We start from the raw sequence: 18012 nt of genomic DNA, 5'->3' as shown, positions 1-18012 counted from the left end.
AGTGTATGTGAAGCAGATTCCTTATCACTAAAACCAGGATTAAATAAAAAAAAAAAACAAAACACAACAAGTAAAAAAGGATGTGCAACAAGGGCTTACAAACCATGTGCAAATTGCTCATGGGCTTCCAGTCCCTGGGACCACACCAGGATCAATATTCACGGACTCAAATCAAAGTCCACTTCAGCACGCCTCCTCTCAGGCTCTCAACCCACACGTGTCCCTGCACTGCTCAGCAATGCTGTAGTGCCAACAAACTGTATTACAGTGTAGGTAACCCACCACCCTGTTCTCCTTCAATCATCCAAACCCACTGAGCCACAGGCACTGGTTATCTGTAGGATCCCCTTTCCAGAGGATGAGCCTGTGGCTTATAACGCCACTATTCAATTAGGATCAGCATAGTATCAAAATATCCCAGGTAATTTTTAATGTTGCTGTAGAAAGTCCCTGAACTCCCAAAATTTATCAGGCGTAAAACATATCAGCCATAAAATAAAAGTCAACTGTCTATACAGGCGCTGGCCTCAAGATCTACTCAAGAACTAGATGTGCCACAGGTCAGGAACAAAGTGCTTTAGACAAACTGACCCACTCATTCCAACTCTGAATCCATGTCAGAAATCACACAAAAGTCATTTGGAAACTACTTTTTACAAAGGAAATGAGGTTTCTTGTCCCTGAGCCAACACACCAACTCTGACTTAGTTTCCACATAGCAAAAACGTGCTTGTATTTCTGTAACATACCTACCTCAGACACACCAGCATGCGGGGTCTCACATGGGCTTCTCCAACCTTTGAGGACCATCCACACACTTTCACACTTTGGGTAAAATTTACAAGTAAAATCTCTTACAACAAGATCAAGCTCCACTGTCATGGACACTGGATCTGCAGGCTAATGGATGCCCAACAGTACAAATCTGATTGCATTTCTGACAAATTATTATTCTACTCTGCATGTTTATGCTAGCTTTGTACTCTTCTTTCAGGTTCATGCCAAATGCTACAGAACAGATGCCGCCCGATATGGCTCCTGGCCTAATAGTTTTTTGTTTTTTGTTTTTTTTTTTAAACAAACCTGAACTGGCAGAGAAACGTTATACATCAGATTAGCACTTTGTATCTCTTAATCACAGTTTTATAATGCACAGTAGATTTACTGTATCATCAAACAACAGTCTAAAAAAGTAATATTTCTGCAGTTTTAGGTGGGCTCTAACACATCCTAATTAGGTAGGATAACAGAAAAACCTGGCAGGCTGCTGTGAATAGTAATTCCCCAAAACATACCAATCATTAGTTTGATACTAAATATGATATGTTAAAGGAACAGATAATGCTCTGGGTAGCTCTGAAAAATGTTTAATGTTCAGATATAAACAAACTGCTACATTTATCCATGGAAAACAGAAGTCTGGCTACAGAAACAATAAATCTACAACAGAAATACTGTCACACTAGTCATTTTTTCCTCTTTCACAAGAAATCCAGACAAATATTTTGCCAGAATGTGTACACATAGACAGTGATATCATTTTTTTAAACTGCTGCTTAAGAATCTTCCTTTTTTTAGTGACCATGACCGTTAAAAAGAAAAAAGAAAAAGCAAATTATATGACCCAACCCGAGAATGCATAGTTTTTTCATTCCACCCAAAAAAACCTGAAGGTGCGCCCAAGTCCTTTGGAAAGTTTTATTACAATTCTGCTTTACATCTGTATTATCTCTCTTAAAAATAAAAATGAAGTCCTGCATATGATACACAATTCCTCTTCATTATACTTTGCAGCTAACACTGGGAGTCCCTCAGACTGACAAACCCACCTGCTGAACTCGACAGCTGTGTGATTGCTGTCATGGTGGCTCAGGGGACAGACCATACCCCGTAGCCCAGGAAGGTGCCAATACACTAAACTCCACTACTTCTCCAACTGCATCCAGGTCGATTAAGACAGTGAGGCATCAATGCCATCAAGTCTGCTTTCATTTATCAGCTCAGAGGTGCTGAAGAAAGTGAAAAGGGTGTTATTTAAATCCAACCACTCAGACCAGGCAAACTCCCAGATTTGTGAGGTTTCAGCAGGACTTCATTCAGATACCAAATCTGCCATGTGAGTAGCTTGCAGAACTGGAGTTTTAATCCGAGGCTCCACAAAATGCCTTTGCTCATGGCTTCTGTTCTACTAAAGTGTTCTCCAAAGGTGCTTCACCAAGACATGGTGGGCCCACCCCAAATGGCTGCTGAACCCTTTAGAAACGGTTCACAAAGGAAAACTCGTAAAATAAATTAGCGGTTCCTGTATGTCAAGCATGCAGTGTATGACCAACGTTGTACGTCCTTCTGCTAAGAATTTATTAGACATAAATTTCAATCAAAATTAACATTTTCTCATACTTCAAAATGAAGAAAAAAAAAATCTGAGTTTTCTTCAACTTATCAACTACTTGCTTTAAACACTCCTATTTGCTCTTTCACATCTTCACTTGAAAGATGGGGTCCAATATTGTATTGTGCATAATACAAATGAGCCCTTATTAAAGTTCTCCTACTATCTGACAATCTGCAATTAGGAATTCTTTCTAACCTTCTGAATTTAAAGGAAAACATTTTTTAAATTAAATGCATAAGCTTTGTGGTAATATATTTCAAAATGAAAGTTATCTCATTTTCTGCATTTTTACCTGTGTCTCTAAATTGCTATTATTTAAATGTGCCCTTTTTTATTTTAAGATTCAATAAGCTATGTCAAATGTGAACTTGCATAAAAAATTATCTGTAATTCTACCTAATGAACCTCCTTACTGATTTCCCATATGATCGAGCTTTGCTAGTTTTCCTTCTAGCAATTTAAAACAAGAGATGTTTCTCATGTTCATCTTTTAACTCCACTGCTTTGCTTTTAATCTCGAGAATACTACTTCATTTCCGAATACTAAAAGAGTATTTTTTTTCCTTTCCTCATCTGAATTGTTTTCCTTAGCTCAGGCGATAAATATTTGTATTCCGTACTTCAGCTTTAGTGACCTAATTTATGGCAACAGTCCCTGTCTTTCCATGCCAATTTGAGAGTATGAAGTATACAAGATGACAAAGCCAGTTTGAAATTTTCTGAAGAAGAAGAATTACAACCCTGGAAGGGGGGGGGGGAGGAACAACAACAAAACCACACAAAACCTTAGCTAAAAATAAGTTACTGTCTACTTATCTGAGTACTCAGTCTCCAGAAACGCCAAGCACAGTCCTGAGTACTATTACAAAATAAGCTGTAGATGAAGCCCATTTGCTGGTTTTGCCTAGAGCAAAGTAGTATTTAATTACTGAACTATGAACCTCCTCCCCAAAGTCATATGCTGTGTGACCCAGGAGACAGGGATTCCGGATGTTACAGCAGAGACACAAGTGACAGTATATTCAGTATCGTATTTCCAGGGCTATGGCTACAAAGCTGCAAACTTGTTTTCTAGCATTAAAAATACGTATTCCTGGACAGCTATAAGCTGCAGTGATTCTTGGCAGCCCTATTTTGTAAATCCCTAGACTGACCAAAGAAACAGGGATATTTCTGGGAATGACACTTTATTCAACACTCTTCAGGTTCTTAAACGTCTTTTTTCCTTGTTACAGTGCAACACAAGAAGAAATTATGTGTTTGGGGGAGATTTTTCTCCTTATTTCCTGTATCAGACTTTGGTACTTTAAAGACTTTTCAACTGTTTGGAGAACAACAGGAATGGACATTTCTTTCCAGGCACAACTTTTCTGCATGATAATTACAACCCTGTTGAAATGGAGGCATTTCTGATACATCTTTCTTCAGGAGCAAATATGTTATTCCTTCAAAATTTAAAAGCCAAACCCAGCTGCTCAGAACATACAACCATATGCCAGTAAAACCACCAACAGAAAGTCCTGACTCAATTCTGACCACTTCATGAAAGCCCAAACATCTCATCTCGCTCCCCTGAAGGTGGCCAAGGAGAGGGCTTTTAATCACAGAGCTCAAGTCCACACATGCAGGCAAACTAGGATTAAAAGAAAACCATCCAGAAGAAGTAGTAGTTAAAAAGTTAAATCACCACCCTCTTTCAATACTTAAATCATTTTCAGAGCACACCAGGAAATGTAACCAACCATTATGAAACTCTCCTTGATTAAACACCTAATCCAAACCAAAGGCATTCTTTGGAAATGAAGAACCCGTGGCTTGATGGGATGACATTCAGGATTAGACTGTCCTACCTGGACACAAGCTGAGCCCATGCCTATAGCAGCAAAACTGGAAATGCAGCATTTCTAGAACTGATTAGAAACAGACACCCTCTGATTGATGACCAGAATTAGCACATTTACCTGGGGAAGTAGCAGTATAGGTTTGGCCAGTAAGGATTACTTCACAAAATGACCTGCAAAGTACACCTGTAGGCTCTGTATACTAAATATATCTACCACTGTAATGGAGAGAGAAGTACCAGACAGACAAATGCTTGTCATTACTCCTTGGAGAGACATCTGTCCCCCAAAAGGGAAAATTTTCTTACTGGAAGGGCCATCACGAGAACAGTGGTAACATCAAGCAAGCTGTAGAGCTTCCATTCTAAGGCCATTAGAAGGATGTTCCTTTAGACAGAGTTACAATCCTTCAGGAATACCTAATTTAAATAAATTAAGACTTTTGCAATCAAACTTATAGACCCTGTCTCAAGAAGGCTTTGTAAAATTGTTAAATGCTAAAATAATGGCCTACTAACACTCTCTGGATCTAGACACAGAATAGTGGTAGGTTGCTGGAATCAAGTGCAAGCAAGATGAAAACTGGAAGAAGCATTATCTGCTACATTGTTTAAAATCCCGTGCAATATACCTCTTCTGCATGCACCGTTTTAGGCATGCAACTATATGACTGCTGATCTGTGCTGCATTAAAGCCTCAGCAAAAAATTAGCTATGGATGAATGTGGGAGCACACCCATTAATCCTCGTTTGGATCAAACTGTGTGAAAATTTCAGCAAAAATGATCGAGAAGAGTTCTTGAGTCGGTCAAAATGAGCCCTATCAAGAGTTTCTGGTAAGACTAAGGTAGGGGAAGAACAATGTCCAAAAAATGCCTCTATTTGTGACCACACACCATTGAAAATAAGCACAAGTACTACGGTTCAAGCTTTTTGATCAAAAATGTGTAGAAATGAAACAGTTAAACGGAGTTAAAGATCTCCATACTGTGCTAAGTTTCTGCTCTCAGCCAATTTATTCTCATTTTCACTGCTGGAAAACTCACTGAATAACACGGCCTGTAAGTCTGATCAAGAACATTCCATTTTTTCCAATACGCTGTTCCTGATGTTCCCACAATAGATCATTCAGGGCTCTAAGGGACTGTGTCAATTGAATTGAATGATGTGGTCGCCTGCTGGTACATAAATGCAAAGGCAAAGCTGAGGGGGTTTATTTTCAAAACAGGAGACATTGATTCTGTGACAATGTTCCATTACCCTGACTTTATTTCTATTAGAGACAGTGATTACATCTACATCAATTGCTTGAGCTGATGGATATTGGTGCACTAACAGTGACACAGTTTTTCACTATGCTGCTGCTGCTGACCTGCATACTGATGGCTTACAAAAAAAAGATTCATTCTGAGCTTGGACTAACACTACTCATTTGTCAATTAAAAACTACTGAAGTTTGAGCAGACTTTTGTAATTAGCTGGTTTTCAGCTGTCTGTGGTTTTGGTTTTTTTGTGTGTTCTGGAAATCTTATTGTGGAGCGGTGATTAGTGACCATGTAGCCTGGCACAGATTCTATTTGTTACGATTAAAATATTTATATTGCTACCTGATGGTAATAAACAGCATATGCAGTTCTTACAAGCAGCTGTGGAAAGATATCTCTGCACTCCTACAACAGCATCCCTATCTTGACTGGGGATTTTTTCATATGGGTGTATGGACTCCTCTTCCATTTCCCAGTACTGCCACCCTTTTAGCTTCTATTCGTTGTACTTGCTATCTTTCCCAAGCTGGTGATCCATCTTCTGGCTTTCATCCCGATCTGACATACAATCTTGAGCCTGTGGGTCACGCATTTGCCCTGGGTTTCACCTCTTCACCATGCACAGCCTACACGTTCTCTGCACTCCTGAATTCATCTCTCCAACAGCTTTCAAGAGCACTGACTTTATCTGTACTTCCTTCAGTCATTTCTTTTTCTACATTCTTCTTTCACTACTTTTCCATTACAACACATGAGTTGCTAACATTTTGCACACATAAACTCTGGTGGTTGAAAAAAATTCAATTCATCTTCAACAACAGTGATTTCTATTCCAACTAAGCCTTGTTCATTTTATTTGTTCTTGTTTGTTTAGCCTTGTGCCCTGAGTCACGTCCTGAAGTGCCTGCAGGAGAAAGGCCTTTATCTGACTCGCTTCACTGTATTTACCACAGTGGGTTCCCTCATTCTTCATTAGGAAGTTTTTTCAACGCTGCCATAACAACAACAAACCGAGGTGACTTGGAGTTATACCTATGCAGAGTAACAAAGCACAGCAGAGACTGGAGTTAGCAGCATCTAAACGAGCAAACAGCACGCCTGCCAGAGCCAACCAGCATCTTCTCAAGGCGCCCCTCCGCGCCATGACATCTACAACTCCTGTCTGCATAAGGCTGGGCACCTCCTTGCTGAAGTCCATTCCATACTATGAATCTATAATTTTTCCATAACCAGAAGTGAAACAAAAAGACCCCAAATCTTCCTCTGTGGTGTGCCCTGGTACTTGTGAGGCTGAGCCTGTTGGGACCCCAAGCAGCCCTTGCTTAGGAGATCTGAGAGCATTTGGCTGTACAGCAATGAATTTTGTTAGAATAAGTTTTGAAACACTCATTAGAGGCCACTGCTGCCTCATGGGTTTTGGAGTAGGTCTCTTTTGTGAAGTACTAGGGGTTTATGTTTTATTAAGGTTGCTATCATTGCTCAGGCAATTATCCTAAACTCCTGCAGGTCTTTGGGCCCTGGTTCGTCTTTCCCAGCAAACAACCAATGACAAACTAAAACCAAAACGTACTGACATTGGTCTGGAGACAGACAGCTACATGAACACGACCTTTTCCAACAAAGGTTCCATTCACTCATTTGCCCTGCCCTTGGTGTATGAGCCTGAACGCTCTCACCTCAGCTTTTTAGTACCTACAAAACTAATTATCAAGTGCAGGTTTTATTTTCAGCATAGAAGTTCACAGAACTACCCTATAAATAATAGTAACCACATAAACAGAGAAAGAGAAGCGTTTCCTGCAGTGGAAGTCCCAGGAGAAGGGGCGCTCTCTCTGTGTGTGAGCATCTTGCCCAACTCCTACATTACTTTAGAAAAGATCTTGGATTATCAGGCACAGCACATAACTTCCACAGTGTTGGGGATATAAACATGCAATTTGATTAGGGGAAAAAAGGAGAGACAGTAACGAGGTGCTCTATTCACAGAGCAGGTGAAGAGGGTTTGATCTATTCTAAACGCAAATAAACCCGGCTTATTTCCCCATTGTAAGACTAGTCTTATATGCCTTTCCCATGAGAAAAGAGGGTTTGGAATTATGTACTCTGGCAGCATCTAGTTTGGGGATAACAAATAATTTTTCTGAAATTCCTTTGTGAGTGCGTGAAAGCTGCCAATTTTTTCCTGAGGCAGATGTTTTGTTGAATACTAACAGCTTCAAGTCCACTGTTTCTGAAAAATGAAGGATGAAATGTAAAACCCCTGTGAGAAAATACCATAATGGGGTGAAAAAAAGAATAAAACCCCTAACAACCTTACAGGACACAGAGAAGATGCTTCAGTTACAATTTATTACAATTTTCAGTCAGGAAAATATAAACTGTTAACAAGGAAAGATATCACCTCCAGTTTTAGTGGTCATTAATCAAGAGCAACTACATCAGAACCTGCTATTTACTGAAGAGGCCAGCTTTATTTATTTTTTAAATTGGGATGAAGAAAAAGCAAACAGTGCCCTTTGGATAGGGAAAAGAATGAATTAATTACACTAAGAATGCAGGGTTTGGTTGTGGGTTTTTTTAACAGAAAACCTGACTACTTCTGACCACTTGGGACAAGGCCAGTATTACTCATGAGTTGTCGACTGACCGCAAACAGGTAGATTGGTACTTATGAATGTTAACAGTAGAAATACACTGTGCTTTAGACATGTTTTTCTCTATTAACCCAGATATTAAATATGTTTAGAATCTAACTGCAGTTCGACAGCAGAATTTGGTATTGAAAATATGTGCTAGCATTCACCATATTTAGTGTTCAAAGTTCTCTACAGCCACGAGACATATCCTAAAGCCTGGAATAAATTAAATATAAACTGACAAGTTCTTTCTAGCCCCAAGACGTTCACCTAAAAGATTTAAAGATGTGTAACTCATGATTGACTGTAGCATTATACATGAATAGAGAGTTTTAAAGAAGGCTTAAGAAAGTTTACCCTCAGATTAAAAACCCAACTCTTTCCTTTAACCAAGCATTTTCACATCGAGCCCTGTTTACTAAAGCAGCCTGAAATGAGCCTGTGGGAATCTTCAGGTAGATAATCATTATGAGTTCAGCACCTTAAAAAGCAAAAAAAAACCCCCACCTTTCACAAAAGTAATAGATAATGTGCATCTGCAATTGGTTATATGAACGTAAAAAAAAACTTGTGAATCTACGTTAGACATGTTGACTCCCATTCTCCTCCATTATCCCTGCCTTATTAGATTGCTAATCTGCAACACATCTTTTTCTTATAACCACTCCACTGATACCACCTACAACACCACTTTTATTCCCAAATGAAACCAAATGCAACAGTATTAAAAAGTGCAAACCACAGCTCTGAGTCTTTAAAAGCTGTCTTAGAATTGTAGCACACTTTTGTTCAAGAATAATCAAACTGCAGTATCTGAGCTTAAATTACAGAAATCAGTTACTAATGCAAACAAGATCAAGTGCAAAAGGGCAGTACGAAACCACCTTCACACAGGCTTTTCTTTTTAATTAAAGACTAATTAGCAAGAAGAAATTATTAAATCAGAGCATTCCTCAGAAAAGAGAGATGTACTAATTAAAATTAATTTAATGCTTACAAATTTATTTTAGAAAAATGACCACTGAAGTGGATCAGAAACCAACCATACTTACTTTAGCACCTCAAGATTTAACCTCAAGTAGACTTTGAAATTAGGTAGCTGAATTTTCCAGAAGCACCTAAATCACCTATAAGCAGCTACTGGAACTGACTTCTAACAAACAGGATGTGAAGTACTTGTCTTTTCTGGGTACTTCCTAAGACCAAGTTGATGCATCTCTCAAAACTCATGAAATAAATTAAGAAACAAACAGTGACAAACATTATTTTTGGTATTGAAAGAGTCAAAGCTCTTCTTATCTGTTAAATTAAAATCAAGTATTACAGTAAGAGTTTAATATCCATGATCTTAGTCTTCTGAAGGAGACTGGGCATGGCTGCTCATGAAAACGACCAACTGCAACTGCAGACAGCACACAATGATTCAGCTGTCTTAGGCTGTGACACAGCATGATCAACGTACTTGTCCTATTTTCTATTTACAACCTAAAATAAAAAAAATGTGAGACCAATGTAAAATTCTCATTTCTTCTTTCACTGCACTATAATCAACCTACAATATAGATGTGATCTATTAAGAAGTAATAGAGAATAAAGCAACAACAACCTATGCAACATCTCAGAGATGCTGCACCAGTCAAGGCAGCTGAGCAAGCAGGCATGTGTGCCCGAGACAGCTCTGGAAGTGGCAGCCCAGAGGCATAAAGGCTGTTGGCGTAGGTCGCAAGGGCACAGTACTGCTTTACTTTTACCGAAATAAAAGACTGGACATTCCTGGACCACCATCCTGTAATCGTTGGTTTCTCACAGCTGTCATTGCCTCCATCACACATGGTCAAGGAGGCAGTGAGGCAATAACTAAAGAAAGAGAGAGACAATGAAATGACTTGCATAGCCCATGACCCAGCTTCCCTGTGAGACTGGACACTCAACTACACAAAAAGTTGAGCTGCAGACACGAGACCCTTCTGGGAACACAGGTAGCTCCGACAAAAATACCTCGTCCCCAGTAACTCCGCAACGAGGGCCAGATTGTTTTCCAAGCCTGCAAGTATCTCTTTCCTTAATTTATGTAATTTTCAGTTTCTGTTACAATAATCACCTTCAGTGCAGACATTCAGTCTCTGAATCTCTACATCCTACTCTGAACCACAGCTCAAAGTTTGACTGTGTAAGTTGTCATGAGCAAAAACTATACTGCCTAAGCCTTAGTGCTATGTATTTTGGCAGAGAATGCCTCCATCTATATTAGCTATACCCGAATTTCCATAGAAATAGTATTGATTTTTCCCTTCAAGTATATACATTTAATGAAAAACTCACTCATGCCTCCAAATGTTGTCTAGACATTAAGATGGTCCCCCTTGCTGCCTTCAGCATCTGCTTATTTTTTTTTTCTTTAAATGAAGCTGTATCAAGGGTCTTCTGGCAGAATATTAAGAATAGCATATATGCTGAGGTGATATGCCTATAGTACATAGAAAAGACATGCAATACAGTCATCATCCTTGACCAGATTTTCCATACCCTGCAATGTATCTTTTTTTTTTTTTTTTTTACTGGGAGCTGTTCCAATATCTGAATCATCAAGAGCAGTCTTTTTAAAAGCGCCCTGAAAAATAAAAACAAGCTTCTTTCCTTGCCTGTTGAAAACGGAATATTTTACCTAACTCAAATTATTCTAGACTAAGGACAACTTTGAATGAAAGCCAAGTTCTGATACTTCATCAGTGTTTTAAGTCTAGAGGCTTATTTATACTACTGTGAAGGAAAAATTTCCAGAGATCTGATGAACATGCCTGCCATAACACAGCCCTGGACAGCTCCTACACATTGTAAAGTCACCTGTTACCTGTAGAAGCAATTGCATTGTTGGTCTTAGAAGATTTCGGAAGCGTAACAAATGTTCTTCTTGCTAATTTGGCACTGTACAGAGGGTCTGACTAGTAAAAGGAACCTGAACACACCTGTAGAGGGATACACAATGAGTTTCAAACAAATATTAAAAGATGGTTTAAAAGAACACTACTTCTGCTTTACTGTATAGCACATGGAAAATAAAAAAGCTATACCAAAGCAGCCCGTTGCATACAAAGTTTTTGTTTTGTGAGGGAAGCATCCTACAAAGCTGAGTGCCTATACACACATATAAAAACCTTAAAATTTAAAACTGTTGACTTTGTACAGTAGAAGCAGGAGAGTCTACTAAAGAAACTCTTATCAAGTGGGCCGAAAGTCACAAAGGATCCAATTAAGATAAAAAGTTCAAACCCAGGACATTTCCTCTTCTTTCTGACTGCTTCGGCCAACATCAGACATCTGTTCTCACTAATTTTTTAATTAATCCCCCTTGAAGCAAACTATTCAAAACCCCAGATACATCACCCGTCCGATAAGCATTTCCCCCCACTCCCCCATTAGAAGGTGCTAACTTGAATTAAACAGTCTCCTCTACTGGGGCAGCTGGAAACATGATCATTGCTTTGTCTAGGGAAAAGAGTTTTGCTTAGTCAAGGTAAAACATCAGCAGAGATGGAAATACACCATGTCTTATAACTGCAGGCTACTATTACATAGGCAGCTGCACTGAAATGGTCTTCAAATTGTCCCACAAATGACCTCTACTCTATCCTTTGCAGAATTAAGCAATCACAGTAACTACTTCTGATAGTTCAGATTTAAACAAATTAGATAGGACAGCTTTTCAGAAAAAGAAACCCACCGTGTTAGGTTATCTTTACCTTATTTCAAACACTGGAATAACAGGTTCCACGCATGAAAAATTCTACTCGCCCATTTCCAGTAATAGGAGCATTATTTGAAAATAAAGAGATGATTGAGAGGAAGAAGTCCATGACTTCTCCATATGGCATTATACTTTAATAAGTACTGCATAAATTGCTTACAACATTTTGAAAAATTTTCAGTATTTCTCAGACTCCAAAGCTCACATCATCCTTCTTTTCTTACAATATTTATAAAGCCGTGATGTCTTTACTTTGCAGAATTGCCGTTTAACATTCTTGACTAATGCTACTCAAAACTTCACAATGCCGTTTCTCTCATATAAATCTGAAAACCTATTTTCTTCTACTCCAAGATTTAGGAACTCTAATGTAAGTCTACATGCATGATTTGTGCATGCTCAAGGTATTATGTACCTACAGGGCTGGAAACCATACAGTGTGAATAGTACCATGCCCAAATATTTTAGACAGACCAATCTAATGCAATGGCAGCAGAGAAAATCGCTTCAGTCTTTACACCAATTCACTCGTGTCTTCAAACAGCATCCTTTTGCTTCCCTGATTTATCAGCTTTCAGAGCCTTCTCAAGCAAGCGCCCTTCCCAATATCTCCAACACAGAAAGACCTACTACTAGTTTCCTAGGCTGACTAGAGAATCTTATTGAGAAGTTCCTGTGCACCCCACCTTGTTTTTAGAAGGAAAAAAAAAAAAAAAAGCTTGTGAAACTATACATAGAATACAAATCAATCCAGAAGATTATTTAAACATATTCTAGTCCCACTGGCTTCAATTGCTTAAGTGATTTGTTGGAGCAGAGCCAGCACAGTAGTTCCCTGCAAGAGCAAGGCTATAAAAACCAGTCAGCAATATCCTTCTCTACCTTGTGGGGTTCTACTTGCAACATAAGGTTTGTTACCACAAACTCCCTCTGTCTTTGAGTGCCCTCTATAGACCTAAGATAGTACCCAAATAGAGCTCGCTAAAAACTTTAAGGGATTGTGATTATTTTTTTTTTTTTAAAAAGAAAGGGAAAAAAGAAAAGGCATCTGCTACACCCACAAGACATTTGTTAAATTACAGCATATATTAAAAATTCTACAGATATAAATGTGGTATCAGTTATCTACTGCTGACAGAACAAATACTCAATTTTGCCCTTGCACAATACTTAAGCATGGCTGTTGGTAGACTGGTTCAGAATGAATTTTCCCTTTATTAGAAAAAGGTAATCTCATGTCCCTTGCAACTCTAGCCATGAAGAAGACATAAGAAAATATGTTTAAAGAAAGTATGCAAAAATCAAATTAAATGATAGAGGGATTGCAGTTACATACATTAAAAAAAACCAACTGCAAAATCATGACTGTACATTAAGGAGACTAGTAACAGCACATGGTCTGGATATTTGCCCTCTGAACCACATATTCATGTTTTTCTTTAGAAAGCCAAGGTTTTAGCACTTGAAGAAAACCATACTATAATCAAAACACAGTAACTTTCCCCCCTTTTTTTAAAAACTGATATACACTAAGGCAATAGTGACTCCACGCTTCAAGTAGACAATACAGTTTTTACAAGGTGTTTTGTCAAAAGGTCTATTTATTAATCTTTCCATGCTTCGAATTGATGTGTCAGATCATAACAACTCTCAATGGAATGAATATGGGTTTACACATGAGACAGCAACAGCTCCAAAAGGAGCTGTTAAAGACCACTGAATGAAAGAACACTTAATGTAAAGATTCAGCAGACTGCAGAAACCGACACCTAACAAATACTGTAAATGCACGTAATTGCAATTACTAATACTAAATTGTACCAAACTATCAGTCCACTTTTATGACAAATAAATAGATAAATCATTGAGTGTCCTTACCAGAACTACTCTCTGAAACCCCACAAAATTGTGATGTGGCAGCAGTACAGCCCTTGGTATTACACCACCTGTAACACAAACCATATTATGATAGTTTCTATAAATATTTATTTTAAAAGGATGAAAAAAGGATAAAAGCTATTTTTCTACCAGTCTTTTTACTGAAAGCATTAAAACAACATTCAGTTTCCTACTGATTACAATATATGCTTAGATAAGAAAATAAACGAACAAAAATTAAAGACCATCTTTTGATTACTTACATGTAATTAATTTTAAAAAGTATCAGGCACAGTTTCAACTCTACCCTCTTCTCACTCTTTTAATTGAAAACAAAACCCTACCAGAGAATAAAGGATTAGCTTTAAAGAAATTTCTGTTCTTTTTGGCTGCCAATATTGACCAAGGGGAACTTTATGAGAATCCAGATTAAAGTTTACAACGGCTGTGTATTGATGCAGTAGCTTATTGTAGTGTTAGCTAAAGTATACAACTAAAATGATTCAACAGCAAGATAAAAAATAGGAAACGCAAGGCCATGATCAAACCACCCAATGTTTTCAAAATTGACCATTTTGGATCCGAATTTAACACCAACAAATTAAAAAGAATGTGTTATATGAAGGAATCCTTAAAATACCCTCATGGAGTGAATTTCCATAAGCGACTTCAAAACTTAAAACACTCCCTAGGAGTTAAGTACATTATGCACCTGTGACCAGAACAATTATTGATCCTATATTTGTAGAACATAGTGATTCCTACCACGAAAATTCATTACAGATTAAATCATTAGAGAGTGATTTTATGTAAACTAAGATATTAAGGGGAAAGGTCTGAAGGAACACTGCCTGGGCACCGAAAGAGAAGAATCCACTTATCAAAAAAATGCTGCTTGAAGCAGGACATACTTAATAGTACAACAGATAACCCTGCCCCAAACGGAAGATGATCAGGAAAACAGCAAACTGTTTTCCAAATACTAAACTCCAGACACAAAGGCCCACAAAATACATTACAAATAACACTGAAACTTCCCAAACACCTCCTTAAAACAAGGACAAAAACCAAGGAAGGCAATACATGCCTTAGACAGCACATAGCATTTTAAGATTTTCCATCACCTTATCGACCTCTAAGAAACCTTCTGCTATTTAGTCTGTTACTAAGCTGAATCAGACTTGAAAATGTTTTTTTATTGTTTTGATTGAGGAACTAGAGAATATTTTGATCAGAGATCATTTTTCATGTTTAAGTTTCCAAGAGATTCAAGCAAACGTCTCCTCCCTCCTTCCTGCAGAGCCCCCAACAGCTGAGAGGACATTAGTCTCCAAAACTATGGTAAGAGCCCTGGGCAAAGGGAGGGAGAATGCCACGAACACTAATGGCACTACACTCCTCCACGTATAGGGAAACTGCAGCATTTGTTTAATTAATATTTACATATTAACGGTTCTCCTTTTCAGAATGAGAAGATGTAAGTACTATGACCCAGAGGTGTGAAAAGTAAATACTACAAAGCATCACTTTGAGATCACCAGCTTCCTCGTAATAGCAGTCAGTTTATTCATTACTACATTTCTAAGAAAAACACTCCAGTACCACCACCCCGGACTTGATAACGAGTCCTGGTCCTTCTCTGTAACAACACTTACTGACAGTAGCTCACAAAATAAGTGAAAAGGTCCTGACCCTATATTAATGTAATTTTAATGCTCTGCTAGGCTATTATGTACTGCCTTGATCATTTCTGCGAACCTAACTGTAAATATCAAGTGTATTGCTAAAATTTAATTTGAAAAACCAAAACAAAACACAGAAACAAAGTTTAAAACACAGAACTTTAACTCCAAGATGAATGATAGTGCAAAAGGTTGAACAAACAAGAGGGAGCAATAAGTTTCAACACTTACATGCTTTGAACTTTGTGCATTTTACATTTACATTAAGTATTTTTCATTCATTTAAAGTGAACTGTTTCAAGTAAATAATTGATATTACCCCAAAAATAATGCCAAACAGGAGAAAGAAGCAGGAGGCCCTATAGGAGAGCAGTGTAACCACCTTACCCGCAACAGACACTGCTCTGAGAGGAATTCCTTTCCTCCCCACAATTCCCCACAGAGCATACATAAAAACACAACATACACAGAACACCAGAAATTCATCATCGCATTAGCATCCCTACAACAACAACAAGAAACCCGTTTACAGTTAACTGATTCGCCATGGGATGGAGAGGGCTGAGAGGCGCACAGCAAGAATTAAATGCACGGCCCAGCTTAACAGTCTTTTAAGAATGACTAAGCAACAGAAGTAATTTTTCAGATGGATCCTAACAGCCAGATACTTCTGCAGGTACTTGCATCACATAATGTGACCATCAGAGAATCCACTAAATAATATTTATCCTGGAAACACTTTTGTTTTATTTCAAATTAATAAATAAGAGTAAAATTTATTGCATGTGCTGCAAAGAGTTACACATTACATAGAATATGTTCACTTTTTTTAATATAGGTTAGTGACATTAACAGAATTTGTAGCATGTAGGATAAAAATCTCACATTTAATTATATTCCTACCAAGCAATGTGATGAAATGAAGCACATCACAGGGTGCTCACTTATAATCACAGGGTAGAATTTCTGTTACTATATCCACTCTTCAAATTTTAATTCTGCATTAATGCTATGGATTGCTTCGTAGTTACATGCTCAGTCTTTTATTTCTCTTTCTTACAAGATGCCTATCTACATGCATTTCAGAGAATCTGATTCAACTGCATACCTACAGTCTCATTAAAGAAAAAGTAAGACTTGAGGAGGAGGGGAAGGGCTAAAGAGATTTGCCAGCCTCAGGGAGAGGACAAGAACAGAAAACACTGCAAAAATGTGGATGATTTTCAGAACCCAGCATTTTACGTGACACTAACTGGCAAGCTTAACGACTGTATCTGTTACTAAAATGCTCACACTCCGTAAGAATTTGTGCATTGTAAGCATGAAATCTTTCCTTCTGCAGCTTAAAATATCTATGCATTTAAAAACCATATACAAAAATATACATTACTTCCCCATTTCAAAATTAATTGCAGAGCACGGATTTTATCATAGTACCAGCAATACATGTGATGATGCCGCATGTAAACATACTGCACTTGTTTTGGCACAGGACAGCAACAGAAATGGTAAATTTAAAAAGATTCCGTGAAAAAGTCACTCTCTTGGAATAGCTGATTAATATCGGTGGAGCTGGAGGACAGGGTACCGAGAAGGCCATGCTGGATTAACCTGCCACTAGGGCGTGCTCCTTGATCAGCACGGAGTTCTATTTCCCCGTTTCATGGGTACCCTTCTTCATTTTGCTAACTGAAAGAAATACCAGGAAAAGTGTGTCTTGTACTTCTCTAAATTAAAGGAATATAGCTATCCAAACTAGACTGAGCTAATCTTTTAAAATGATACCTTTGTTTGCAACCCTCCCAAGCTTTTGGGCAGCAATTTCCATTATAGATTCTTCGCTTCATGACTTGTAAATGAAATCCTTACTACTATTAGATTGGGGCTTCTTAAATCAACGTGATTTTAAAAAAAATAATCAAAAATTGATTTGCAACAAACAAGTAAGTAACATTTATTTTCTGAATGTCTAGGGGTTTTGCTTGTTTTGATATTAAATCATGTATAGTTAGGGGAAAAAGTCAAAGAAGTAAATTATGCGCTCATAAAAAGTACTGATGTGCATTTTGTAAATTGAATGTGGCTCGTCAGGGAGAGAGAAATTATCTACTTTTAGGAAGTACTGTTTACTGCTGTCTCCCCTGCTAGACTACCTGTTAATAGTATTTGATGTTTTCTTTTCTATATGAGTTTGACTACAGCAAAGACTGATACTAAGGCAATGAAACGCAGGCATACAGAAAAAGAATTCAGTATAAACTGACATTAAGTAAAAATGTAAGTCTCTCTCTTGAACTTAAAGTATGCATTTGGATCTTCAGAGAGCTCAATGCATGAATAAGGCCTTATTTTTAGTCTGTCCTATGAGCGCAGCATAATTTCTGGTTTGCTTCTCCTTCCATTTGCATAAACCCAAATGTTACCACTGAGATATTTGATCTGCTTGCTGCAACTTATTCCCTCTAATCCCTCTATTTCAAAGACCATCCAACCAACAAATGTCACCAGCAGAGAAACTGAAATCCAAGTAATGTGTTAACAAAATAAGGGTTGGTTCATCTACAAAAACAA

At 37.9% G+C, this 18012-nt stretch overlaps 1 protein-coding gene across 6 annotated transcripts in view; it reads right to left on the bottom strand.

Moving 5' to 3' along the window:
- The window catches only part of TBL1XR1 (TBL1X/Y related 1), a 119152-nt gene that overhangs the window by 27527 nt on the left and 73613 nt on the right, over window positions 1-18012 (bottom strand). For 2 of the 6 annotated variants that reach the window (XM_074834244.1, XM_074834248.1), the window contains exon 3: window positions 13760-13827. The exons of 2 other annotated variants lie outside the window; for them this stretch is intronic. The gene's annotated coding sequence lies outside the window, so the exon portion shown is untranslated. Of the gene's footprint in view, window positions 1-10980; window positions 11103-13759; window positions 13828-18012 lie in introns of all 6 variants that reach the window. 2 more of the 6 variants (XM_074834246.1, XM_074834247.1) reach the window with 2 other exon arrangements.

Source organism: Strix aluco, chromosome 9, assembly GCF_031877795.1.
Source record: "Strix aluco isolate bStrAlu1 chromosome 9, bStrAlu1.hap1, whole genome shotgun sequence".
Taxonomy (NCBI): Eukaryota; Metazoa; Chordata; class Aves; order Strigiformes; family Strigidae; genus Strix; species Strix aluco.
The sequence above is the reverse complement of the archived record's forward strand: the minus strand, read 5'-3'. Positions and strand labels throughout refer to the sequence as shown.